Genomic DNA, 9632 nt, shown 5'->3' on the forward strand with positions numbered 1-9632 from the left:
TCAAACTTTTTGGCCTATTTTTTATATCTCTTTAAGAACCTTTTGTCTGGTTGGCAGATCTGATTTTCATGAAAAATTTCTTCTCTTTTCCTTTCCCAAGTAACAATACTAACAATGATAACAATAATAGTAGCTAAGATTTATTGAGTGTGTTCTATGAGCCAACCACTCTTCTCCTTTGATTATCTCACTTACTCTTCGGAATTTACAAAAGGAGTTGGTATTTTTTTTTAAGTTTATTTTTGAGAGAGAGTGGGGGAAGGGCAGAGAGAGAGAGAGAGAGAGAGAGAGAGAGAGAGAGAGAGAGAGAGGAGACCCACTCCTTGCACTGACAGCAGCAAGCCTAATATGGGGGTCAAACTCATGAACCATGAGACTGTGACTTGAGCCGAGGTCCAATGCTTAATTGAGCCACCCAGGTGCGCTGGAGTTTTTGTTTTAGATGAGGAACTGAGGCCTGGAAAGGTTAAGTAACTTGTTTAAAGTCCTACAGCTAGCACAATTCAAACCCAAATCCAAAGTGGCATCATTTGCAGCCTGAATGGCCTTTCATATTCTGTTCTTCATATAATAACTTAATTTCTTATATGAGCCTCCTGTTAAAAAGGCAAATGTAGATGATGGGGGGTGGGAGGGAGGGGTGGGTGGGTGATGGGTATTGAGGAGGGCACCTTTTGGGATGAGCACTGGGTGTTGTATGGAAACCAATTTGACAATAAATTTCATATATTGAAAAAAAATAATAAACACATTTTACTAAGTGAAAAAAAAAACCTGCTACTGCCATAGCTACTGCTGCTGCTGGAACTGCCATAGCCACCTTGGTTTCGTGGTTTGGCAAAATATTGGCCTCCACTACCATAGGGACCAGATCTTCTCCCTCCAAAATTTCCTCCTTTCAATGGGTCCAAAATTTGAAGTTTGATTGTTGTGATTACCAAAATTATTATGGCTTCTGCCACCTCCAAAGTTGCTTGCATCATTACCAAATCCATTATGGTCATCCCTACTGCCACCAAAGCCACCTTGTCCACCGAAACTGAAGTTTCCTCCATGACCAAAGTTGTCATTCACATCAAAAGCACCTCCATGACCCATCATCAAAGTTTCTAGAACCACTTTGACCTCTTCAGCTGGATGAAGCACTGGCTATATCTTGCTTAGATAGAGCTCTCCTTACTTCACTGTTGCAGCCATTCACAGTATGGTATTTTTGAATGACAGCCTTGTCTATGGAGTCACGGTCATCAAATGTTACAAATGCAAAGCTTCTCTTTTTGACACTGCCTCAGTCAGTCATGATTTCAATTACTTCAATTTTCTCATATTGTTCAAAATCATCTCTTAGATGTTCTTCAGTGTCTTCTCTAATGCCACCAACAAAAGTCTTTTTCACAGTTAAGTGGGCACCAGGTCTTTGAGAATCTTCTCTCGAGACAGCCCTCTTTGGTTCTACAACTCTTCCACCCACCTTCTGTGGCCTTGCATTCATGGCTGCATCCATCTCCTCCGTAGTGACACGCATCACAAACCCAAAGTCTCTGAGCCGCTTGCTGTTTGGATCTCTTATTTTACCACATCATCTTATAAGACTTCCCCATTGCTCAAAATGCCCCCCCCCCCAGACTCTCATTCATTGTTTGAAAGTTCAAACCTCCAATGAAGAACTTCTGCAACTGTTCAGACTCTTTAGGAGACTCTGACTTAGTCATGACAGCAGTGGGAGGAGACACTTTAACAATGCTTACTCTGCAGCGTCCGTGGGCAGAAAGCGAATCATAGAAAGTTTTTAAAGTGAACTTCAAGACTATGATGATGGAATGTCTGATGCCAAGATTCTAATGGGTCATATATTGGTGTTGATAGTGTTTAAAACTTTGAAAGCCAAATTTGAGCATTTTGAGAAAAGAAAGACTTTGAAAGTGTGCAACATAGGCTGTACGGCAACATATTCCTAAAAAGTCTGAAAAATCTATATTATTCACTTATTCACTTTCCTCCAAGTATCTGCTAAATACAAACATTTCCTCTTCAATATTTCAACATGTGCTAAAATCACCTGTGGCTATAAAACTCTTTACTGCATAAGCCTTCCAAGCTTGGACATTATCTAATTTAGAATATCATTCTTTATCTTTGCCTTCCTGAAATTGTGATTCATTGTCTATTTGTCAGCACTCTGCAAATTAAATGGAATAAGCTAAAAAAAAAAAAAAAGGCAAATGTAGAGAGAGCTTGTAAGACATCCATCCCCAATAAACTGGGGGCAGCATTTAGTCATCCAAAACTTCTGAACAGTACAAGAATTCCTCCAATGAAACTCTTCAAAACAAAAACAAAAACAACCATGTCTCCGTGATAAACAACTGGTATTTGTTCAGCATATATGTAGATACACATCTGTATCCTAGAACATAGTTTTTTAAAAATGACTTTTACACCAAACCCCAGACGTTGATACTTTGTTTCAGCATTTAGAAGGTATTACTTTTTTTTTTTCTTTTTTATTCCTTTAATCTAATTTGGACCATCTGAACTATAGCAGCACTGACCTGGAGTGCCAGTGGAGGCTTCTTAGTGAAGTATGTTAAGAACTCGATGAGAAATAGAAAAATCATTGTGAATGAAACAAAACAGGTCTTACCTGTTAACCTTGAGCATGAATCTGTTGAACCTTTGAAGGAAGGCATCCTAAAGGACACCACGTGTGATTCATCCCAGGGAGGCTATGATGGAAAATATTTCCCAGATGTCTTTCCATATATGCTTTGGCTTGAAGCTTCAATCACAGATAAGTGAATGTATTCTAAACCATTGCATTGCTTTAGTTCAGTGAGAGACATTTCTGTTGTTAGGTAGGGTGATTTTTTTTTTTTTTCAAAAGGCAAGGTAACGATCACAATTTGTTAGCAACTGTTCTCCTTTTCTCATTTTATTAGTTTTCCCTATTCAGTGATGAACCATCTTATGTTTTTTACTTGTAAGTTCCTAACTCAATTAAAACGCTCAAGTGGTTTAGCCTTGTATATTAAAGACTATCATAAATAAATTCAAATGAGGTTAACCTTGGAGTGACATCCTCATTTCTATGATGATGTGCAGTCTGTGACTCCTTTCTTATCATTGGCCACAACATGATCAGACTCTAATACGTAAACACCTTGGAACTTTAAGTTACTTCATCTCCAGCCACTTGGATTCATTTATTTATAAATGGTTATTTCAAGTTTTCTTTCATTTGGCTCAAGCTATTGATTGATGTTTCGTGTGAGTGTTTTCCTCATCAAAAAGCAGGAAGATAGCTGGGACATAACTTTCCAATAGCCTTTTTAATATGAAAGCCTATTTTGTATATGGCTCTTTCTGTAATCACTTGTGCATGACTGAGCTTAAATAGTTTGCAGACCTTGCTGATGGATTACAGAAGAAGCAATGAACTGGCAATTCTTTTTTAAGGGATTAGGTGACTTTGCACTGTAGTGAATTGTGCATTTTCCCCCTTGTTTCACTTTCTTAGGTGCTGTTTGGTGATCAATTTTATGGTACATAATGAGAAATTCCATAGATGAGTGCACATGGTGGATAGTACCTTCTGGTAAAAATGACATTCTTGTCTAGTAATAATGGGCATGGGATAGGAGCTGATGGTCTGTTCATGTGTATTTCCAAAGGGAGGTTGAGGAACTCACTTAAGGAAGTAGTAGTCCCAGGCCCTTCTGACCCAAAACTGGCCCATTTGCTGTTCATGGAATTATAGAGACCCCCAGGCTGCCATGATGCTTACCAGCCAAGTTATGTCACGCCCTCAGCAACCTTCACCTTTTGCTTCACCTACTCATCTTACAGTATTTTTTTGCTTTGTGTCTGGCAGACCTATTAGGGCAAAGATACTGCTAGAAGTTTAACACAAATATTGATTATTATTCAAGTCAGTTATCTCAGAAATATGTGCTATCAGTTACTAAGGGGCAGCAGAAAGCAATTTAAAACCTCTTGTTGTCAGAAAAGCTTTTTAATACATAAGAGAATAAATATAATTAATATATATAACACCTAATTTTGTATATAGAAAATATATTGCTATCTCACTACCCTTTTTTTCCCTTTCTAATATAGTTTAAAAAGCTTAAAGAGTTTTGAATTCAAATATTGGCTCTTTGGAAAAAAACCTAACATATATATTTTATTAAAAATATATATATTAGGTGAAATATATATATTATATAAATATATGAAAATCTGTATTAATACATATATTAGACTTATATTTACATATTATATTTATTACATGTATTAGATTTATATATTAAATATGATTTTTTTCAAAGGGGCTAATATTTGACTTTGAAACTCTTTCAGCTTTTTAAAATATATTAGAAAGGAAAAAAAGGTAATAGAGATAGCAACTGGCAATATAGTAATAAACAAAATTAGCTTTCATTTATTTGTTGTGGAGGCAGTGTATTCAGTCTCCAGAGTCTGGAAACCTTAAAACTGAGGCAAGTTACAAGATCTTTCAAAGCCTTGCAAAATGGAGACAATAATGTACCTGCCTCATAATCTTAAGGAACTTGTGGTGAGGTTTGAATGAAATGATCCATGTATGATTGCTAAACAATTACATAGTAAGTTTTCTAGAAATGATGGTTACTATTAAATGTTCCTGACACCATGCCAAAATGAGCTTATTTCCCAATTTTGCAAATAATGAAACATACTTTGAAAAGTTAAGTAAAATTCATAAGGCCACAGCTAATGGACTCCTGCCTCATACTACAATGTGTTAACTATAATTCTATATTTAATGTTTTACGTAGTTTTTAGGTGATTTTTTTTCCCACAACTTTATCAGAAAACTGAGAATCAAGGTTTTTTTATATTAAAAAAATTTCTTTTTAACATTTATTCATTTTTTGAGAGATGGAGAGAGACAGAGCACGAGCAGGGAGGGGCAGAGAGAGGAGACACAGAATCCGAAGCAGGCTCCAGGCTCTGAGCTGTCAGCACAGAGCCCAAAGTGGGGCTCAAACCCATAAACCCTTAGATCATGACTTGAGCTGAAGTCGGCCACTTAACTGAGCCATCCAGGCACCCAAGAATCAGTTTTTCGTATGTTAAAGATCTCCAAGTTACCAAGTTATAAAACTGGGATTTGAACATTCTTCTGCCAAGTTCTCTCCTCCCACCCTGTTCCTCTGAATACCGTGTGTAATTATGGTGTTTGGGGAGAGAGCTTATGTGTGTAAGCAGCACTTTTCCATTAGTTTTGCTATTGTTATATATAGTCACTAAACATTCCAGTGAAAGTTGAAAGAAACAGACTTTATGATGAGCAAAAATATTAATAACTTATTGCACAATTACCAGAATGGCTACACAATAAAAGACTTGACAATACTAAATGTTGGTAAGGATGTGGAGAATGAGAACTCACACACTGTTGGTAGGAGAGAGATGGTGTAAACTGCTTTGGGAAAAGGTCTGCCAATTTCTTTTAAACTAAACATACACCTGCTTAACACCTGGCAATTCTACTCCTAGGTATTTACCCAGGAGAAATAAAAAGACTTCGATTCACAAAAAGACTTAAAGCTACTACGAACATTTTAGTATGTATAATGGCCAGAAACTGGAAAAAGCATAGATGTCCATGAAGAGACTAGATGAAGTGAAGCATAATCCTCCAATGGAATATTAATTAGCCATAAAAAATAACAAGCTACACTTATACATGATAGTATGGATGCATCTCAGAAACATTATGCTGAGTGAAAGAAACTTTACACAAAAGATGATTTCACTGTGATGTTCTAGGACAAGTAAAACAAATCTGTGATGGTGTTTTCCTTCCCAAACACTGTCTTTTTCAGGAAGAGTGGTCTCTCTTGAATGAAACTACAGTTGGTTACTCTGGGGAGATATGTAAGCAATATCTGACTTACTGTTTATACATTGTCATGGGAGGTATCCTCTGCAACTTTAGTTATCCAATTAAAGCTGTTAAGAAATTTGTTTGATCTCTTCAGCTAATGTCAAAGATACCACCTTGGCCCTGGAAGGCATTCAGACCAACCTGAACTCACAGGTCTGGGTTGTTTGGGATGATAAAATTGCCCTTGACCTCTTCCTTATGGGGCTAAGGCAGAGTCTGGGTAAACATTAATACATCCTGCTGTACACGGATTAGTGCCTTGGGGCAAGCATAAAGGTCAATACAGAGACTTTAAAAGGAAACTAAGGTACACTCTGGTGTTTTATTAGACTTTTTTTTTCTTTTTTTCTTTTCTCTCTCTCTCTTTTTTTTTTTTTTTTAAGCTGACTGGGTCTGGAACCCTGAGCGGGGCATGGTCAAGATTGGTACTTCTTGAAGTTCTGTTGATAGTAGATTTCATTAAATGCAGAGTTTAACTGAACGGATTTGGTTTCAGCCACTAATTAGTGACTGGCGAAGTGGTGTCCTAATGTGACAGAAGCCACCAGTAGTGTAGAAATAAGTGGAGACTGCTGTAAGACAACTTTCTGTGTATCTCTGGTATTTTGGCATACATGAAGAGTGAAACACCAAGTTTTTGTTCCATATCATCTTTTCAAGGATTTAACCCACCATTTGTACTGGCCATTGTAAGCGATTCAGGATTCCTAAGGAACCAGTATAAATTTTGATACTAGCTGTTACAGGGGGGCAGAACTAAGGCTGATTGTATGGCAAGGAAGTCCTCCTACCCAAAGGACAGCAACAACAAGGGCACCATTCAGGCAGCTGTCTTTGAACCTTTATAAGCAATGTATTAGAGGACTGTTTGTCCAATAGACTATACAGTTTGGTGAACAAGTTTACTATAAATTCCCATAGACTTTCCCCAGATTTTGTTAAATACCCTTATCCTTCCCCTTCCAAAGATCTGTGTTTGTCAGCATTCTATCCTCACTGTCAAAACTCTCAAGAATGGAAAGGGATTGAGATTCTACCCTCCTTGTAAGCTAGCAAGTTAATGTGATACAGTTTCATGGTTGTTGATAAAAGACATGAAACCATGGAGTCAGAAATAAGGACTGTTTTTACAGTAATAGTAATAGCCAGATTATCAGTATTTTCCCCAATTTCTGTAGTAAAGAGAACCAGATGGTGCCTGGATATGTAGTAAGTTCCATTTTTGGAGAGAAACCCTTAGCTTTAAGGTGCCTGAATTTTTTATAATGGGCTGTTCCCAATCTTGCCCTCTACTCCAGAGGGAAATACTATATCTGTCTTCCAAGATTGTTCATAATGAAGAAGTTCTCAAAAAGATAGTCCAGAATAAAGAGTAGTTAGTACATAAGTCATATATATGCAGAAATGTGAGAATGCTTCCAGCAATAACCATCTTACACATGACATAGCCTCATAGTTCTGTGACCTTTGACATCAGTGACCTTCACTGTCTTTGTCTTACTTTCCCCTTCTCTAGCACTTCACTTGACTTTACCTTCCTCTAGAAGTGTTCTTTCTGTATGATCTTAAGACTCTGAAATGTCAAACTCTGACCAAAATCTCTCCACCTCTCTTACTTACTCACTGACTAAATATTCTGAAATTTTATCAAGCTTTACCTCCCTTCAACCACCCTGCATTTTCTTCACCTCGCTTTCCTTCCTGGCATTTTACTCCCTTTCTCAGGTTAAGCCCAAGCTACTTTATTTAACCAGTGTCCTCCATGCCAGTGCCCCTATTCCTTCAGTTACACTTGTTTGGATACTTTACAACCCTTGATTATCCACTACGTGCTTTCTCTGTTTCTGATGCCAAACTTGCAAACCAATGTGGAGAAAATGGAATGACCTTTTTTTGATGAAAGCATTAAAGATGATGATTTCCAATTTCAGCAGCTTCAGCTCATCTCTCTAGTTCAGACTTCTTGTAAAATATTTTGGAGAGATGGTAAGCACCACAGCAATGAAAACTGGAATAGGCCTGAGATAATGGGCACAATAAAATGTTTATTATAATGCTAGCAGTAAATAGAAGAGGCACTTTGCTGTCTTACATCTACCTGGGTAATGGACCAAAAGTATTTTAAGTTTACTAAAGTGAAAACAATTAATCCTTTCTGAAGGTAGATTAAATATAGCCCCAAATAACATACTTGATCTATATTGTGGTTATCTTTACTGAATTCCAGTCCAAGTTCAGGGAAGTAACTTTGCAAGGTGACTTGTGAATTTTCCTGTTTTTCATTTTGTTATTTTCCATTAGACAGCTAAACACATTGCTGAGTGTCAAAAGCTTTTGCCATTAAAGGAGGTGAAGAAAATATGATAGTGAATACTCTGATGGTTTTAGTTTATGATGCATTTCAAGCTGTGCCTCTCTAACAGTTAAATCCTTCAGCATTTTTAGTGGGGTGAACCATCATGTAATTTGAGAAGCTTAAGCACTTTTGTTTGAAAGAAAAAAAGAGTCAAATTTTATGTCATTTGGCAAAGTCCTACAGTGTGATGGATTTTAGAAAGTAGACCTGAAATTGTACAGTGTATAGCATATTGATATTCTTCATGTTGTCTCTCCTTCAGGACAATTATTAACATCAAATTTGTGCTGACACTATTTAACAGGCATCTGATGTTTACATTCAGGATAATTATTGAGCAGGAAAGTAAAAGGTAATAAAATAGAGACTGTATCAAACAGGGGCAAAAAAAAGTTACTAGCCAGAGGAACATAAGAAAATCTGTATGATTAACACTCACAAATGAAACTAAAAAATGGGATATGATAACGAGGTTTTGTTAGTAAGCATTCTTGAAATTTAGAATTTTATTTTATTTTTTTTTAAAAGAGAAGCACTGTTAAAAATGGTAGATTCCTAGTCTTGGAAACAAAAAGTTATTTAACTTGTTATGAATACTACATATGGAGCCATGGAAACTACAATACTATCAATACAACGAGAGATCTTAAAATAATTGTGGATCTCTTTCCATAGTGAGAATTTTAGACTTGATTGCTATTCCTGGATCCTCCATTAACTTTGGTGAGCTGCTTCATCTCTGTAGGTATTCTTGAAATAAAAGGGGGTGGTTTGATCTTTAAAATTCACTTCTAGTTCTAAAAGTCTTTTGTATTCCTGTCCTTATTCCCTATTTTCCTCCCATTTTAGAAACATGAAGACCTTACAGAATTCTTCAGAGGCAATTCTTTTGTCTTCATGTTGGCATTAGGAAAAAAGTTAGGAAGTCTCTCTTTTATCAGAATAGGTTGTAGGCTCTCATTTTGTGGGCTATTATGTATTTGGGTGGCATCCACCTTCTTTATGCTTCCGAAATAATAGTGATGCCATGTTTGTGCTCAAATAGTGTCCTTTGATAAAGATAAAAGCAGACTGCAGGAAGCTGTGATCATCTCAGTGAAGTCTCTTGGGTTTTTCTACAGTAACTTATTTTAGAAAAGCTCAATGATTTAATGTACATTAACTCACTGATGCTCACATGGGCCTGTCTGAAAAGTGGGAAGGGCTGGTATTTCACCATTATGTGTTCTTACAGACAGGCACAGAGGAACTACTGAAGTGGAATGGAGTGAATTTAATCTAAAAGGCATCACAGGTTTTAACCCCCTCCTCTGTGGAAAGAACACCCAGTGCATATCCCCACAT

At 36.9% G+C, this 9632-nt stretch overlaps 1 pseudogene; it reads right to left on the minus strand.

The window, feature by feature from the left end:
- Window positions 1-780: 780 nt before the first annotated feature.
- On the minus strand, window positions 781-1712 carry LOC106965533 (heterogeneous nuclear ribonucleoprotein A1-like; annotated as a pseudogene).
- Window positions 1713-9632: the final 7920 nt, after the last annotated feature.

This window comes from Acinonyx jubatus, chromosome B3, assembly GCF_027475565.1.
Source record: "Acinonyx jubatus isolate Ajub_Pintada_27869175 chromosome B3, VMU_Ajub_asm_v1.0, whole genome shotgun sequence".
NCBI lineage: Eukaryota > Metazoa > Chordata > Mammalia > Carnivora > Felidae > Acinonyx > Acinonyx jubatus.